The 19,358-nt window shown below is 45.9% G+C and overlaps 1 protein-coding gene across 1 annotated transcript in view; it reads left to right on the top strand.

Moving 5' to 3' along the window:
* The first annotated feature begins 1,524 nt into the window (after window positions 1-1,524).
* NFILZ (NFIL3 like basic leucine zipper) overlaps window positions 1,525-19,358 on the top strand; it is a 29,035-nt gene continuing 11,201 nt past the window's right edge. The window contains exon 1 of the mRNA XM_075903181.2: window positions 1,525-1,661. The gene's annotated coding sequence lies outside the window, so the exon portion shown is untranslated. The remainder of the gene's footprint in view (window positions 1,662-19,358) is intronic.

The raw sequence follows: 19,358 nt of genomic DNA, 5'->3' as shown, positions 1-19,358 counted from the left end.
GGCAAACCTCCCCCCCATTTTTGCCAGTAGCACCACCAGTGCAGGCCCATTTCCCCTCGGACCTCGGTGGGCTCCCGCCGTGCCGATGCAGAGAGGGTTTTGCTGTGGGGACAGCTTGGGTGAGGATCTCGTTGAGGGCCTTAGACAGGAGCAACGGCCACTGCTCGCTGCAGGAGTGGATCCTGTTCTCTCCAGCCTCCATGGGGAACCCCTGTGACCACCCCGCTCCTGGGCCTGGCCCCTCAATGCGAGAGCACGGGATGAGGAGCTGGGGGGCGTATTTCTGTGTTCCTCCCAGCCCGACACCGGCTCCTGCCTGAGCAGGATACACCCCACGCCCCTGAGAAACACCCCTGCCTGTCCCGGTTCCTGCCTAACAGGATACGTCCCACGCTCCTGCCTGTCCCGGCGCCTGCTGGTGTCAGTGGCCTCTGCCCACGTGTGGCTGGGGGCAGACTCGGGAAAACCTCTAAGACCTTGAGCAGGGCAGAACAGGGCGGGAGGGGGTGCGGGCAGCAGGCAGGGAATGGTAAATAACACGGCTAGTGAGGAGATGGTGGGGGGAGCTAGCTCTCTCCTCTCGCCCTCTCTCCTCAGGGACCCTCGTCTCCCTCACCCCTCTGCCTTCTCCAGGCCCCTCGGGGGGCCCCCCACCTCGCGAGCCAGCCTGTGCCGGTTCTGCCCCAGCCAAGGCCATTTCCCTTGGTGTCTCCCCCAACGGGGGGCTGCCTTAGCGGGGGGAGAGGATAGGCCCTCATAGCGATGGCCACAGGCCCACTAGCCGCCCAGCGACCCCGAGGGGTTAGAGCCCCACGCCGGCCTCCAGGCGTAATGGAGAGGGAGAGATTCGAATAGGCCTCCCGCCCACGCAGGCCGGTCACTGCAGGGCTCGCTGTGGGGAGAGGGCGATGGTCTCTCCGCACACGGATCATCATCTGCGATGACACTGAATTGTGCCGCATCGGGCAGGGGAGAGAAGGGGAGCTCACAGACCTAAGAAACTTCAGTGGGGGGGCAAACCAAGGGCTGGCGGGGGCGACTGCCCCCCTCTGCCTCATGGCAAACGCCGGCCCGGGGAGGCTCTACTGACTGTTTCCGAAGTGATTTGAAGAAGCCGAGTGTGGTTTAGTCGGCAGTGCAGTCCTCATCCTCTTCACCTCACTGTCTGCCTGTCTCCGTCTGTGCCCTCGCGGCACTCCCCACCCCCCGCTGCATTCACGGGGCCGCCGGCGCTTCAGTCTGTCTGACTCTCCCCGGGGATGGCTTTTTGAAGTAGTGAAGCTGAGGCCGCGAGGGTAGGTGGTTCCTCAGTGTGAACGCTAACGGGAAGCTCTGAGAAAGCTAGAAAGCAGCTGTGTCGCCTGAGAAACCCACCTGACCCTCTAGCAACACGCCTGCCCTGCCGCGGCATCTCACTGGCTCTTACGTAATCACGGCATGACTCCTGCTTTCCTAAGACCTGGTTATGCAAAAAAAAAAAAAACCACCCAATTAGTGTCCTGCTGACCCACTGACACATTTCTTGGGGCAGCGATGTAACCACTTGCTGAGTGAGGCTGCCCGGCAGGGTGTGACAGCCCAGGACTTCACCAGCCCCCCTCACCCACTCTGGGTCCCTGGAGCGCAGGGGACTGATGCCTGCCAGTTCTTATGTCCTACAGGTGAGTCTGGGCCCCTCTGGCCCGAGCTGGCTCATTAGCTGTGCCGGGGTGGGGACAGGGTCTGGGGCTCAGCAGGCAGGAGTAATGCCGGGGAATCAGTTATAACTTCTCTGGGGTACCCCCTGCAGCTCTCCTGCTTTGCTGGCACATGGGGGACTTTCAGAGGGAGCCCCTCTTTATTTTCCCAGCTGCCTCCTCTCTCCCTTTCTCGCTCCCTCGCTTCTTTCTCCCTCGCCTCCCTCTCTCAGTCCTTCTCCCAAGTGAGCTTTCTGCAGGCAAACCTGTCCCTAGCTGAGCTCCCCGTTCAGCCCCCCACACCTAGCCCCTCTGCCTGGCAGCCGCGGGCGTTTTGCTTCCCCGCTGTCTTGGCCACTCCGTGCCGAGGGAGCTCAGCCGCACTTGTGGACTCAGAGCTGTGGCTGCTCCTTGCGACTTCTCCTCGCTGCGACGGCCGGGTGGTTGTCGCCTGCTGCCCTCCACCCCCCACCTTGACTCTGCAGCAGGTGCTTCCTTTCGGGGCGGCTCGCCCAGAGATGCCCCGGGAATGGGGGGATGTTTTGCACCGGGATGCTGGAGGGTTGTGGTTTCGGGGGCACCGCCTGATTTCTGGGTGAGCACCCCTGCCTCCATCCCCGACAGAGTGGGGGGGAGGGGGCTGCCAGCCCTCACCTCTGAGCACTTCCTGGGTGAGAGAGGAGTGTGCGTGTTTGAGCTGACTTAGTTGCCCAGGCCCAGTGAGACCCAGCCGTGCTGGGAGTTGTCGTGTTGCGAATGTTATTCTAGACCGGGGTGGGGAGCCTACACTTGCTTGGATCCGACCCTCGCGGACTGGGGAGCCTGCCCTGTGCTCCAGCCCCCGCTGCCATCCCCCCCCAGGGCTGGAGCTCACAAAATCTACCAGCCTGTCCCTCCTCGTCCAGGCTTTGGTGTGAGGGTGGAACGTGGAGAATGTCCTTCTCCTTCCGGGGCTGCCTCAGCTGGGGCGGGGAGGGGCCCGACTGATTTTTCTGTGGGTCGGTGGCCCCCCAAAAACGGTTCCCCAGCCCCGATCTAGACTGAGAATAGATCCTACTGCAGAGGCTGCTAGATGATCATGAGTTACTGAGCTTCATGATTTGGGATGGTGCGCGGGGCCCAGCTCTGCGGGAATTTCCGGAGAGCGGCAGGGCTGCCGCGAGGTAACTGGAAGCACAATCTGGTTGTGTTGTGGCTTGAAATGCCTATTGGGCCACACTCCTTCCTGGGACCCTTTGTTTTCTGCTCTCTCCAAGCAGCGCTGCTACCCGGCCCGCCATTTATTTCTGCCCCTACGTTGGAACTGAGCTTGTCTGCAAATTAGTCTCCTGCCCTCTCTGGGGCTCCTCCACTTATCCCGGCCTCCCTCCCTGTGGGGAGCTGGCACCTCGGAAACCCCTCGCCAGAGGGAGAGATGCAAAGTGCAATCGGTGCAGGCTTGCACAGCTGGATGGACACAATTCCCTCCTGGCTCAGCCTGGCCAGTGTTTCTTCCAGCAGCTCTGCCCCTAGGGGTGCTCGTTTTAAAAAACAACAAACCCTTTGCATCTTGTTTCAGACCATTCTTTTTGCCATAATTTACTCCTCTGAAGCAAGTTTTGCAAGAGGGAGAGGAGGATTTTGAACGCCGCCCACACTGGGGTTTTTAGAGAAGCCAGGTGTCAGGTAACTGCTATTTGATCTAATTCGAGGAAAGTGCTAAATTTACAAGTATTTCTGTATGAGGTTTGTGGCAAAGCAGCCATCCCTCCAGTTGCACTTTTGAATTCTGACGGTGACAGCTGCCATGAATTCATGATGTGTGTGTGCCCTCGTCTAGAGTTTACATCCCCCCTTTGGTTTTTGCCGGGGACTCTTTAGTGCTGCAGCAAATTGGCAAAATCCAAAACAAATGCAGAGTTCCGTAACAACCAGGAAGGCCCTGATTCAGACGAACAGGGCAGCTCACCCTTCTCAGATGTATTGTTTAGGCACTCTGCCAATTCCGAAAGGCAGCACGACATTGATTACACACAGTTTACATTTTCAAAGTTGCCTCTATAACCAAAGGAGCCATTTCTAAAGGGGTGCACGGACTTGTAAAATAGGTGACTTCTGCTGCAAATATTGTGCCTGAGGCATATTTTAGTGGAAAGGGTGTTGCCTACCACGGGGGCTTCCATTGTTCTCTAAAACCTGCGCTAAGGCTCTTGTCCAGGACTCACGCGTTTCCTCAAGGCTTCTAGTAAAACTGCACAAACGAAAAGCTCCTTACACGGAGCTCTCTTTCCATCTGTCTACTCTACCTAAATCAGTAGAATATTACTAATCGATTGCCTTATTCAGTGAAGCTTGCAATGATCCACCAACTAATTCATTTACTAATTTTTGAGCTAATCCATCAGCTCTCTGCATTAGACACTATCAACAGGGCAACCCATGTCTTCTATTTTGTTGTTGTAGCAATGTTAGTCCTGGGATATTTTCGAGACCTGTAGAGTGAGATAATACATTTTATTGGACCAACTTTGGTTGACGAGAGTGACAAGCTTTCAGGCTTTAAAAGTGCTTGTGTCACACTGACAAAGGCAGAATTTAATTCTTCATTTCCCTCATAAAGCCTCACTCACTAGTAGACCTGGTTGTGCTGTTTGTCTAATTTAAAAAGAAATATTATTTTAACCCTACAGTCAATGTAGGTGCCGTGTAGAGAAGAGAACTACTAATACTGAAAGAAGAATGAGTTGAAATGCAAAATAAAATAAAGTTCCCTTCCTAAATTCTACTGAATGTGCAAAATTTCCCTTGCTACATCAGCAATTTGACAGTGGGGGTTTAAAACGTACGGAGATGAAATGCTGCTTGGGCAGGTTAGCATCTCTCAGATGCCGATTGGTCGGGATATTGCATGTCTGTTTAACCTCAACATGCCTTTCATAATGTGTGTAAGCAGCCTGCGCATACAACTCCAGGCACAGAGAGCCCTTTTATAGTCCACAATTCATCCTGGAAAATAAATACCAAACTCATTCTCCAAACATTCTTCCTGAGACTTCAGGTGGGAAGTTTCTCCACAAAGCCCCTTTGTTAAGAAAACATGGAACCATGTCACCTCATGTGTAATGACTGACAGTAACACTAGGCAATTTACTCAGCTTGCAGGTGAACAGATTTTTCTCTAAAAGTTCAACCTGCTAAATCAGTGTTTCTCAACTCTTTTTTATAAGTATCCGTTTTTAAAAAATTATAAGGACCCCCAGTACCTACAGTTTTCAGACACACAATTTTTTTTCTACCATTGCAACACCTTTGTTTAAACAACTTAATCGGAGCCAGGCGGGCGATAAAATTTGTGGGTGTCAAAAGTACAAAAATAATAAAGCGCTGTAAAATGTAAAATAAAAATTCAGTTTTCTCCAAATTTCAGTTGTGGTGACGTACCCCTCAGACTTCTCTCCAGCACCCCTGAGGGTACTCGGACCACTAGTTGAGAAACACTGTGCTAAATCTCTCTGTGCTAAAGGGATTTAGGCACCTGAAGTTAAAGATTTAGATTTTGTGGGTTTTATAACAGTGCCGAAGGCCCAGATCCTCACAGGTGTTGAGGCACCAACTCCCATGGGAGTAAGGCACCTAAATATTTTTTGACACGAGGCTGAAAAGACTTAGGAGTTTAGTCCCATTTTCAAATGACAGTTAGGAGCCTAAGTGCCATTAACTTCCATATGTCTGTGGCGCATTTGAAAATTCAAGGCAGTGAGTCTCTCACAGCTCAGGTGTGTGGGGCTCATGCCGTGCGAGGGTGGGGAAGCGCTGGGTTGGATTCCCTAGGAAGGGGGGGGATCTCCATTCCTAGAAGTTTTTAAGTCTCGGCTTGACAAAGCCCTGGCTGGGATGATTGAGTTGGGTTGGTCCTGGTTCGGGCAGGGGGCTGGACTTGATGACTCCCGAAGTCTTTTCCAGCCCTGGGGTTCTATGATTCTGATAAGACAGTAGTGTAGATTTTGTGGCTTGAGTTGGAGCTCCAGCCCAAACCCAAATAGCTAAACAGCAGCTTTTAGCACTGTAGCGCAAACTCCAATCTGTAAGACGAGGGGAAAGGAGCAGCGTGTCTCTGAGATGAGCCGCCACGGGTTTTAAAACACAGTGTAGACATACCAGTAGTTTCCAAAATTCCATGGTCATACTAGAAAAAGGGAGCTTGGCTCCTAAGCTGTTTATAGGCTTTGAAAATGTTGTTTTTTATTCCTAAAGAGATTATGGGGCCAATTGGTTTAATAAGAAGCCAACGATTTTTGGAATACAACTTCCGCTGAAATCAGTGAGCGCCCATGCTGGTTAACATTATCCTAAAGGCTGCAAAGATATGGGGAGAAAATCGGCCCTTGGATATTTTCGGTGCTTTCACGTGAGTTGGAAGCTTGTATCTGAGGTCACAATTTGAATATGTAAAACTGTAGATAACTAGAGAGAGGAAAAAAACAACCAACGGTCTGGTAGCACTTTATAGACGAACAAAACATGTCGATGAGATCCTGAGCTTTCGTGGGAAAAGCCCACGTCTTCAGATGACCAGAGTTATCTAAAGAAGGGGGCTGTGCCCATGAAAACTCCTGATCCCATCTACACCTTTTGTTAGTCTATAAAGTGCTGCTACCAGCCTATTGGTTGTTTTTTTCTGTAACAGACTAACTCTGCTATCCCTTGAAGCTAGAGAGAGGAAGACAGAGAGAGGACAGACCAGCTCCTAAAAGGTGTCTAACTCCCACTGAAATCATTAAGGAGGAGCTGGCCAAAAATGCCCAGATGCTGTGGCTGATGGGCCAAGCACAGAAATAAAGCTCTCATCAATGTTATCTGGGTGTTCGTCTTCCATCTCCTTATATCCAATACACACATCGCCAAATTCTCACCTCCGATCCAAGTTTGTATCGCCTACTGAAGTAATATGAAGGCACTACTGAGATTCCCAGCCCACGTATTTGCAACTATAGTGTCAAATACTATCCAGGCTCATTGTGTGCAGAAAGCGAGATTCTTTATGGCTCTATCAAGAAAACACACGCTGGTGTGGGATGAAGGTTTTATCAGCAGGCATTTGGGACAATTGCAGTATTACTTGCGAGTGGGTGCCCCTGCCTGCGAATGCTGACACTCATCCCACATGAGTGCCGATAGAATCTTTACAGCGTCCCCCTCCAAACGATCACATACACCGCGCTGTATGGAGTCATGGCTTTAGGAGAGATGTTGACGTGTTTATTGGGACTGTTTTTAGACCCTCCAGCAGGATCCACCGACTGTCTCTGTAGCTCGGCGTCCAGAGTTCCAAAGGAGTTCTGTACTTAAACATGGCAGTTTTATCATATCGTCACTTGTGTTCCCTTGGGAAGCCAGGAATCCCTCTTTCTAGGGATACATTGCTTCCGTTCTTGCCCTTCAAGCTATTGGGATTTTAAGATGTGACTTTTCTAGCAGAGGTGGGGAACCGAAGGGCCAGATGCGGCTCCTGACTTGCCTTGATCTGTCTCCTGAGGCTCAGGGCTTCTCCCACAGCATTAGGGAACCCATTGACCCTCCGGGTGGGGAGAGGGGGGGACGGACGACAGCATTGACCCTCCTGCCCCCCTCTGGGCTGGGACACATGAAATCTACTAGCCCAGGCGCCCCCTAGGCTCTGGTGTGTGAGGGGAATGTGGGAAGTGTTTGTCTCCTCCGTTGGGGGCCATGTCAGTGCGGGTTTCTTTGTTTGTTTGCTTCTCGCTTGTATGCGGCCCCCGACTGATTTTTCTGTGGGTCAGCGGCCCCCAACCCAAACAAGGTTCCCCAGCCCTGTTTATAGGCATAGACAACTGGTTACTGGTCCACATGGGATCGTGCACTGCCTCCTCCTTAGTGGAATTCCACAAATTGAGGGGAGGATAAGGACCCATTTCTGGCTACTTTAAAACAAAATGGCGGCTGCCGGAAGAGGCTCAGGTGTTTGGCTCATTAGTGGTGAGCAAAGGGCTAATGAGTAAGATTACCCAAAGTATCATAATATGGCATCTCCACACGCGTGGAATAGAGTAATTAATAGTGTCGAGTACGTATGCTATTAAGCTGCCAATGCCAGCATTTAATTTTTTTTCCAAAGCCACTGTTTTTTTCACCATCTGCAGAGATGCAGGCCAAGATTTTCCGAAGTGACTAATGATTTTGGACATCTCTATGTTGGTGTGCCAGTCTGGAAACACCTGAAAGGGGATTTTCAGCAAGCACTTTTTCAAATCCAGAACCTTTTAAGATGGTTCTGGTTGGGCTCCCTGTGACTGGAATATCCAAAATCCTGAGTTACTTTTGAAACAAAATCTTGCCTTAATTCATAAGGGACATTTTCCAAGCTGCATACAGCATGGCTAACCCCCAGATGAAAATCATGAAATTGTCTTAAAATCTTTTGCTTTAAAGAAAAATCTGGTGGGACTTTTTTCCTTCTGTTTTTCGAGCTATTCATAGTCCCATTTTCAGGCTTTTCTCTTGAACCCCAAGAGCTAAAAACTTACTTTAAAAAAAAGAAAGGCCAAGATTCCCACTCAATTGTGACTCAAGCAACTGAGATTTTAAAGAAAACACCAAATATTATGAGACTCAGGATAAAATCCTGAGAGTTTGCAGTATTGAGCATGGACATTTTATCTAAGGCTATGTCTACACTACAAGTTTTCTAATAAAAACATATGCTAATGAGGGACTCATTTGCATGAGTCGTTATCTCGTTTGCATATTTTCTGCCCATCCATTTTTGCGCTAGGGGTTTTTGCTCAAAAACAAGCAGTGTGGACAGTTTCTTTTTGCGCAAAAACCCCCTTTTCTGCAAGATCCTTATGCCCCAAAAAAGGAGGTTTACTGATCTTGCGGAAAAAGGGGATTTTGCACAAAAAGAAAATGTCCACACTGCTTGTTTTTGTGCAAAAACCCCTACTGCAAAAACGGATCGGCAGAAGATATGCAAATGAGATTGTGACTCATGCAAATTAGTCCCTCATTAACATATTTTTTGCCGAGAAAACTCGTAGTATAGAAGTAGCCTAAGACTCTAATGCACCTTTCTGGTGAGTTGTAAATCCAAGAATGTGGCTACATTGTGCTCATTAAAACTCTGGTCGTGGTGCTTTTTGCTGGAGAACAAGCATCCTGAGCAAAATCCAGTTTGGGTTGTTTCCCCTTTCTGTCTCCTCGAGATTCCCCTGGCAATTTCCATTGGTAGCACTGTTCTGCTCCACTTCCTGGCCTGCGTTTCATGTAGTATTGTAATGACGTGTACTGATACACTCCTACCACGTTCCACCCTGGAGGTGGCTGCAATTCAGGGGCTAGTGGGGTTTTCCACATGTTCCAGTGTGCAGTGGCATGTTTCACCTCGTCTGCTCTGTCTATGGATGGACTGCTACAAGCCCTTCCTTACGCGGATGTTTCAGAACAAAGAGCTGTCAGGCAAAAGCAAGAATCTGTCAATAAGAAGCAAGAATCTGGTGAGTAAATAGATCGCAGGGTGTCTATTTCCAGCCCTGAATAAGGCCCAAACCACCCCACACTCTCATCTGTGCATTAGGACTGTGTGCATGTAAATATGGGCAGAATCTGGCTTCATATGCTGAAGTAGAAGAGTGAAGCTAGGGACTCTCTCTCTCTCTCTCTCTTTCTCTCTCTCCTTTTCTCATGCTGCCAAACAGCTGAAATATCAACAGATAACCCCATTGCTTAAGTCAAGTAAAACTGCGTTGTGCAAAGCTGCAGAGATGGACTAAAGAAGGGGATGACATTTTCTATTGCTGATTCCTTTGCAAGCCATTAAGGGCTGGATTCTCATCTTAGTTGCCCTGGTATTATTGGGAACAACTCCTGCCACTCTGGGGGAGTTACTTGGGAGTTACACCAGAGCAGTCAACTGTCCCAAATACAACGTCTCATCCTCTTGTCCAATGGGTTTAAGAAAACGACAGAAGTGGAAATCAAATTTAGACAGGAGACGATATTTCTAAGGCCGATCAGAGTGAGCTACGTGTTCATTTTCATTTTGAACACCTGAAGGCATGCAGTGTAAACATGCTGCATCCCACTATAACTTTTGTAGGGCTAAGGACCGGCACCTGCTTTTGGGCCAGAGAACCAAGATGCTGGTAAATATCACCCTCTGTCATGCTCTCTTTGTCACCCATGGCATGTACTGTAGGGACTCGGTGGGAAACAGCAGATGTGTGCTCTGACTTACCAAATCCTCCGACGTTTCATTTATTTCCTGTGATCAAGTAGTGAAAGGGAAACCTCTGACAGAAAATATTTACAAGTAATGAATGAGGAGCGATTGTACTTTCCCTGCTGTGCTCTTCATGCACACAAAGACATGAGGGAGGATCAGAAAGTCTCTCAGACCGGCTTCTACTTCAGACTTTGCTCCTTTTGGAAGGGACGCAAAAGTCTTCAGAGATTGGGCATTGCTCTGGCAAGACCTTGGTGAAAGAAAAAACAAAAGGAAAACTCCAGGGTCAGAGAGCAATCTGCAAGGCAGTGGCTGGTGACTCTGGAGCCCTTAGGTCACTTAGGGTGTGTCTAGACTACAGAGCTGTGTTGACAAAAGTGGACTTTTGTCGACAAAACTATACCTGCATCCACACTACCACTGAGTTCTGTCGACATAACGTCGACAGAACTCAGCAGTTTTGTTGACGCTGGTAAACCTCATTTTACGAGGCATAACGCCTTCTGTCGACAGAAGGTGTTATTGCATGTAAACTGTCCTTTGCGTCTACACTACCATGTCGACAAAGCGGCTTGCTTTGTCGACAGAACTCAATGTAGTCTAGACGCTCTTTGTCGACAGAAGTTTTGTCGACAGTATCTGTCGAGAAAACTTTTGTCGACAGAAGCCTGTCGTCTAGACATACCCTTAGTGGCTGTCTGACATCAGACACGTCAGTTCCACCGAGATGTGCCACAAGTTACCAAACTACTAAATGAGGGTGATGATCTGACTGATCGATGGGTGAACTGAGGGGTCCCCTCCATGCTTGTGATAAGTTTTCTGGGTGTTGATGCTGCAGATAGGTGTAAGAAGGTTCCTGGAGATGATCTCTCTATCTGGTTTCCCATTTCAGCAAAAGCCCCTTCTCGTAATTAAAGCCAAGAGAAGAGATGCCAGTGCTGGGCCAGCAAGCCCATCTATTTTGTTGCTGAAAAACAGCCTGGGCCCCAATTTGCCTTTTGGAGGAGCATTTCACATTCTCCCTGCAGTGGGGTGCGCGACCATGCAAAGAGCAGAGGAGCAGGGAGGGCAGAGCACGGTATTCCGGCTGGGCAGGCTGGAACAACTGCGTGAAAAGAATGCAGAGGCGTTCAGCGTTATCAGCGGGGGTGGGGACGTTTTCATTTCTGACAGCTGATTTTTGGCGGCGTCTGCTGCGCAGGGCCGTTCTTACGCATCGGCAGTGGTGTAGGGCACCCCAAAAATGTGGGGCACCTCGGGGTCTTAATGTTCCCCACTTCCCATCCCTGATCCGTGGCTGTCGCAGCCTGGTGCATCTTCCTCTGGGAATGGCCTAGTTCTAGTGAACTTAAAAATGAAACAGCCTTCTAGCAGATCTAGGAGCAGGACCTTAAACCTGAGAAAGAGTCGTTCAAGTGGTAAGGAAACCAATTCACCGGCAAAAATAGTTAGTTTCTGGATGTACTGTGTTAGTCTACAGGACTTTACTTTAAAATTGGCTTTAAAATATTAGCGTGTTGCTGAAGATTATAAAATCATATCTTTGAATATCGTTCCTTCGCCCCTTCCAGGGGGCCATTGGACATCAGGGCATCCTCTTAATAGTACTGTGGAGCCCATAATTCCTTGGGGTGGTCCTGCTGGCACATTTCTGAAGCTAGTAATTAGGTCTTTGTTTTCTATTTTTAAAGTGTTTTTGAGAGTATCTTAGTACTGGCAGCGATAATTTGTCACGATCCAGAGAGAGGGTGACCCCATTATTAGCAAGAAAGGCACCTTCTTCCATCTTAGGCTTGGTGGTAGGATTTTAACACGGTCACAAGCCCCTGAGACTCACTCCTCACCAGGGAACCTCCTTAGGACAGATCATAAAGTCTGTGAATCATAATTGATCAAATCTTTTCTCTTTGTTGTTTTTTTCTTGACTTGTAATTACCAACACCCTGCAGACTTTACCAGCTCCCTCATGCCAATGGCATTCCTGCTTGGACAAGGATTAAGTCCCAATTCTGTCCAATTTTTCAGTGCCCGCTTATCTTTAAGTACATGCTTAGATTCCATTGATTGAACCTTCATCCAATGTGGAAGAAGAAGTTTTATTAACTGTGTCAGGGGGAAGTTCCTACTCCAAATGCATTCAGAAACCAAGAAGAATTCTGTAATGGTTTAGGACAAAAAAGTTGTATTTAAAATCCTCTGTGATGAAAAAGGTGCAATAATTATGTTGTGGGGGACTTTTGTCCCCCAAATACATCCAGAAGCTAAGAACAATTCTGTAATGCTTTAGGCAGAAAAAAATTGCCTATTAGCAAACTGAAAGAAGTAACAGGAATCTCATTCCGTGCGATGCATTCTCACTGAGCATATGAAAAGAAATGGCAGTGTTTGGATGGTCACTAATTCATGAGCTACCACATCGGATGTGCTTGTGGGGTGTAACATTACCCCACAAATGCATTATCCACGAGCATACATCAATTAAATGTGTGTGAAAAACAACAGCTTGCTTAGCAAGGGAGACAGAATCACCACTATTATAATGCAAGATACTCTAGAAGCCAGCGTGTACAAAGAACTACTAACAAGGGGGGTACATTTGAACCCTAGATGCTTTTTTGATACAGAAAAATATTTTCACGGAAACTTAAATTTTTAAGTGGCTGAATTGTGTACGGGTGACAAAGTCCTGAAATGGCGTGGTTGGAAGGTCCCCTGGTTTTTTAGTTACCACAACATATACACTCCTGGGGTACAACATTACCCCATGAATGTGGATGTGGGTGTTAATTGGGATGGACGTCAGCACCCGTTTATGAGCTTTGCTGAACAGGGCCCCACTGCAAGAGGAGAGCCTGTATAGCCCTGAGCAGAAAATGGTTGTTTTGCGTAGAGATCGCTTCTCATATCTTGCTGAGGAGTCATTTTAAGAGCTGGAACAGCCCTCAGAAAATTATTTTGCTTTATCTCTGTGTATTGATCTTTACTTTTTAAGAAAGTGCTGGGACAACAGTTTCTACCAGAGTCAGTATGAAGCAGATGGAATTTTCCGTCTGTCTTGGTATGAAGAAATGGGTGTGTAGCATTCTGCAGCGCTTGTGCATATTGTGTAATGGTAAAAATGGGATGAGTTTGTTTGATCAGGGGCAACAGTGTTCGCTGAGGGGGCTGGTTTTCCTCTCACACCAGTGAATTGCAATGGATTCACTCCTGATGTACACCAGTGTGAACAGAGTACCACAGCCTATAGGGCGCCAATTCTTTTTAGAGTAGAATTGCTAAACATTTTAAAACATAGACACGTGTCAAATGTAATGTGTTTACTGCTCTGCCCTCTGCACTGCAGCTTACGGACCTGTTTGAATCTTTTCATTATGCTTCTCTATAAGCCACAACCGTGATTCAGCTAAGGACTATCTCCTCCCACTCATGTATAGTCCTTATCTACGCATTTAAATTGTCCTGGGCAATTCAGAGTGAGGCTGCTGACTGGGACGTTCACATTGTTTGCAGTCGGGGGGCAATTTTGTTTGTAGATTGAAGTGGGTCTTATGGGCAACACGCTATTAATGTCCACACAGATTCAGACTGTTGTGCTGTGACTGGCTTCCCATTAAACCTGCAAGTGAAACCAAGGAGTCTGAGAGATATTTACACTGCAGTTCCCTTCCATCGCTCTGATAGCATGAACAAACTGTAAAGTGGTTTACGTTGCATTCGCTCTTTTTAGGGCCCTTTTTACATGGCCAGGGGACTAGCTCTGCCACCTTGTATAGGCTGCGTCTCTTTGTGCTGGGGGAACTGGGGTAGGATTCTGCGAACCCTTACTGAGAAGAATCGTCCTTACCCATGTGAGACGTTGCCACCCTAGTCAACGGTGTTACTTGCTTGAGCTAAGACTAGTCCTGCCGATGTAAATCCCCAAGGTTGGCTCCCCAAGGTATTAGCTGATCAAATGTGACTTTGATGAAGACCTAGGAGAAATTGGATCGACCATCCATTTAGGGCAGTGGAACTGGTAGCAAGCATTTCTCCAGCGTTCCTTGCACCGTCAAGCCTTCCTCTGGTGTCAGGGGGGGGACTTTGCACACCCAAAGAACTTTGCATACTGGATGGTGAAAATCTGGAAGGGTGAAATAAATGGATCGACTCAGATACTTTTGTAAATTACTCAGCACATTAATTCTCATCAATTAATTTGCATCTTTCAGTGACGTTTATTTCCTAACACAGTGGCGTGCAAACTGGGGGAGGGTGGGAGGCACAAAAAAGTTTTTGGGCGGGGGGAAGGGAGAATATGAAGAAATGTTGGCCTTTGGCCTTTTTGAAAAACAGTCACTGTTCACAGAAGACTTGCTGTCACCCCCCTGCTACCCCGACTTCTGTACTGCTGGTGGTGGCCAGAGTGGGGGTGGTGATCTGAAAAGCAGTGGCTGGAGCCTTGGACATTCATATTGTTTGCTATGAGGGTGGACTACTGCTGTCCCACTCCACAGTGCACACTCCCCCCTGCTCCTGCACTGCTTGCAGGATTTTGTCCCACTACCGTGGAACCCACGGGGTCCCAGTCCCACTGCAGGGCAGAGGAAGAAGGAACAATTAATATGAGTGATACTTTTTTTTCATTGTGGTTTGTAATATTTTGTGTTTATACCACTTCCTAACAACCTGTCCCTAGTTTTATACATTTAGGGATGAAAATAAATTATTCGTGCCGTCTACCAACTTGCAAAACAAGTTACAAATTACAGGTAATGGGAAAAGACAGGCAAAGTTTGCGCACTACTGCTCTAAAGGTAGTTGTTACTTCTGAAAATATTTTTAGGAACCACATGCACATATAGAGAACACCAGTGTGTGTATATATATGGGAAAATATAGGGGAATTTTTTCAAATTTGAGTGTCAAATGTTAGGTACTTAAATCCATGTTTAGGTAGGTGAGTAAAAGTATTTCAGAAATGCGGTGCACCCGCAACTTCCACTGAAGTTAAATGGATCCAAGGGTGTCTAAGTACTTTTGGAAATTAAATTAATTTAGATGCCTAAATGTGGATATAGGTGACTAGTTTAGGGTTAAATTATGAATTATTTGGCCATATACATTGTTTTCACCTCGAGGTTAAAGATTTCATTTAGTCAGACAAAAGAAACCAAGTAGAGAAAACAAAATCAATCATATAGATTAAAAAAATGCCTCTACCTCAACAAAGAAATGATTAACTGTATATTTGTTCTATGTTTCTCATATGTTATTGAAAGGATACTTATAATTAATTATTGGATAATTATTAGTCCAAATTCTAGTATCAATGGAATTACCCTGGACTTAACTTTGGTCAATGCGGGAGAAAAGTTCTGGCCACGTTGCTTAAATTATTAAAAAATAACTTCTTTTACTTGGAGGGGTATCCGTGTTACTCTGTAACTAAAATTTTTTTAAAAAACCACAAATGGTCCTGCAGCACCCTAGAAACTAACAAAAAATGTCGATGGTGTCCTGAGCTTTCGTGGGCACAGCCCACTTCTTCAGATGAACGGAGCAAGGGGTCCAGAGGAACAAATAAATAGCAGAGAAAGAGGGGAGAGGGAGAGGGAAAGAGAAGAAGAAAGAAAAAAACCTGTGTCATTTAAATCGTCCGCGCTAAATGAAGCTAATCAAGTGGGCTGTAAGTGCCCGATACTCAGCTTTTGGCGTCATTTGGGTGTTGAATGTAATGGCCCGTCCAGTTCCCGTCTTTCTTCAATCGTTGGTTAAATGTATCAGATTTGCACAAACTAAATAATTTTTTGCAAATATGTTGGCTTTCTGTTGGAAATGTTGCTGGAAAAAAATCGAGCAGCCAAATCTTGAAAAGATTTCGGCCAAAATATTTTGGGTTTTGATGAAATATTTTGGTTTTCAATATTTTGAAAAAAGCCGACATTTTTTGTGGAAAATTTCAATAATCAAAAAATTATTTCCCTCAGAAATTAGCATGGGAAAAACCCCTCTATTTTCCAATCAGCCCTAGCTATAGCATAGTTGCTTATGGGACATGATGGGAAAACACAATTGCTGGACTCATTTAAAATTTGGTGGAATGAAAGGTCTGGAGAAAACACTATAAAATCATCCCTAGCTGGCAGTACAAATGGACGAGGTGGTCTAATACGTTTCTAGCTGAAGAGCTATAAATTTCCACATTGTGCAGTTGTAATACATGTAATTCATTGCCCTCTTTGGGCTCATTTTGTAATCTATCATATCTCTTGTGAACAACTTGCATTTCTGAAGTCCCAGAAACTAAGGATTCAATTTGCTTTTAATCCATCATTTAAAAATATATTTTTTTTCCCAGTGCAACAAATATACCAAAATACCAGTTTCATCATAATGAAAACAAAGAGGGTTTGGATAAAGGGAGAGCAGGAGATATATTTATAATCCATACTTCTTAATAGCCTCAAAATCTCATAATCTGCTTCCAAATCAGAATGTGCCCAACGAACCAGATTTTCTAGGTCTCCAAACCCATATATTCCACCTAATATATCACCTAATAAACTATCTTGTTAGTCTTTAAAGTGCTACAAGACTGCTTTTTTTGTTTTACCATATGCTCCAGCAATTTTTTTGTGCTCTTAAACAGACCATTGTAAAATTCAGGGCTGTGTTAGGATGATTTCCGAGTTAATTTTGGTTTTGAATTCATTGGAACCTCAAAGTGATTTTCAGCAACGGGGAACCTTGTAGAAATAAAAACCAGTCCAACAATGAATAAAAGTTTATTCCTCAATAGCATCTGATAACCACGGCATTAGTACGAATACAATGAGCTCAAGAATATGAGTAATTGGAACTTGGTAACCTTTTTATCTTAAATAGGTCAAAAGTTTTAGTGTGATCTGAGATATTACCAAACCACAGATTGCGTTTTCTGTTACTAAGAAAGTTGATAAATTGCAGGGTAGAATGAAACTGTATTTACTAATTATATGCTCACAACACAGGGTCTGTGTGTGTAATAGTTAATTGGACTTTTGCAGACGATGGCTGTTGTGAACATGGTGCATGCTCACTGTGGGCAGGTAATGATCTCATTGAAACCAGTGGAAATCTAGAGTAACTTCGCTGGGACAGAGTCTAATCTCACTTTATACCACTGTAGTTCTGAAGTGACAATAGGCTGAATTCTGACCTCCGTTACCCCTGCCTAAGTCAGGAGTAATGCCAGTAACATCAACGGGCCAAATTCTGCCCTGATTTAAATCCTCTGCATTTTATTTTTAAGTCCTCTGATTTATTTTGAGGAGTATTTAAAAATCAAGTATTTTGTATCACTTTTAACTTCGGAGGGGGCTGGGGAGTACATTACGTGCATGTACCTGCGTATGTGTGTACACACGCGTGTATCTCTGTGTCTGTGTGTGTGTTCGTGCATGTATCTGTGTGCGCATGTATCTATGTTTGTGTGGGGAGGCAGTTAAATAACACAGCAACTTGCACAAACGCACACACTTTCAAATATCCTGAGCTAAGCTTATTCATGTTCAAAAATAGATTTTTCATTTCAGAAAAAAACAACCAAACAACAAACTCCTCTCGCCCTAAAATGAAATCCAGATTCATGGCCCACTTCGGAGGCACCTCTACGTCATCACCTTTGTATTCCCTGCTAATGCTCAGATTAATGTTCTGATTTTGGTTCTCCTGTTCTTGGCTAGGAGAATTCCCGTACCATAACCTTGTTGAGCTGTAGTTACATTAGTACCTCAACATCCATGACTTAAGAGGGGTCAAAAAGTAATGGAAAGCTAAAGATGGAAAATGAGCAAACAATGGAAAGTCAAGACATTCTAAGTAATGATAACAAACAAAATGGAAAAAAAATCTGTGCATTGGGAAAACAGAGAGTATGTCAAGCAACCTTAACTCTGCCTAGAGTCCTACCCATCAAGAACATAAGAATGGCCATACAGGGTCAGAACAAAGGTCCATCTAGCCTAGTGTCCTGTCTGCCCACAGTGGCCAATACCAGATGTCCCAGAGGGAGGGAACACAACAGGGAATCCTCACGTGATCCCTCCCCTGTCACCCACCTCCAGACAAACAGAGGCCAGGGACACCATTCCTACCCATCCTGGCTAATAGCCATAGATGGACCTAACCTCCATGAATGTATCTGTCTCTTTTTTGAACCCTGTTAAAGTTCTAGCCTTCACCGCATCCTTTAGCAAGGAGTTCCACAGGTTGACTGTGCTCTGAGTGAAGAAAAACTTCCTTTTATTTGTTTTAAACCTGCTGCCTATTAATTTCATGTGGTGACCCCTAGTTCTTATATTGTGGGAGTAAATAAATAACTTTCCTTATTCACTTTTTCCAAACCAGTCATGATTTTATAGACCTCTATCATATTCCCTCCTCCCCTCTTAGTCTCCTCTTTTCTAGATGAAAAGTCTAAGTCTTTTTAATCTGTCCAGATATGGGACCTATTCCAAACCTCTAATCATTTTTGTTGCCCTTTTCGGAACCTTTTCCAATGCCAATAGATCTTTTTTGAGATGAGGTGATCACATCTGTACACATTCAAAATGTGGGCGTACCATGGTTTTATATAGAGGCAATAAGATATTATCTGTCTTATTCTTAATCCCTTTTTAAATGACTCCTAATGTTCTATTTGCAATTCTGAGTGGATGTTTGCAGAGAACTATCCACAATGACTCCTAGATCTCTCTCTTGAGTAGTTGTAGCCAAATTAGTCCCCGTCATATTGTTTGTATAGTTGGGATTATTTTTTCCAGTGTGTATTACTGTACATTTATCAGCATTAAATTTAATTTGCCATTTGGTTGCCCAGTCACTTTTGGTCATAGTAAAGTGAAATTCACTAATTTATCAGGGTGCTTATGCTGTTTAAATAACGAGATCTGTGGTGAACAAGTTTCGGTTACACATCAGTTTATGCGACAGAGCTTCTTGCAGTCTGTGGGAGAACACAGTTTATCAGAGTCTGCGCAGATTTGCTCTTTGAGGGTGGAGTTAAGGGGGAAAAAGGGAAGAGAGGTCTGAACCAAAATGCCAGATGGACTCGTGAACGCTAAGGCCAGTTTTCATTGCTAGTGAGTTTTAAAGGGGTCTTATTTGTAAATGGGACTCTCTCATGCAGTATAAAGTGGCTGTATAGAAATGAGTGCAAATCGAATTTATACCCACTTGTAGAGTGATACAAAGGGGTCGTGTGTAAATGCGAATCAGTCCATCCAGCGCGGTCATGGATATTCACACCCCTATTTTTTGATTGGTCCTAGAACTTACAATGAACCAACTGTAAAACTTGGCTCTGGAGACAGAGTTCCTCAGAGTTCAGGAATTTCCTCCTCCATGCACAGAAACACAGGTTTCCAGATTGGGCTCTCTCAAACTGCATCGCAACCTAAATTAACTGCACAGCCCTGGGAAGAGGGTCTGATCCTGGG

Source organism: Pelodiscus sinensis, chromosome 32 (genome assembly GCF_052426305.1).
Source record: "Pelodiscus sinensis isolate ZL-2025 chromosome 32, ASM5242630v1, whole genome shotgun sequence".
Taxonomy (NCBI): domain Eukaryota; kingdom Metazoa; phylum Chordata; order Testudines; family Trionychidae; genus Pelodiscus; species Pelodiscus sinensis.
Note: the sequence above shows the minus strand (reverse complement) of the source record. Positions and strands in the feature narration are given on the sequence as shown.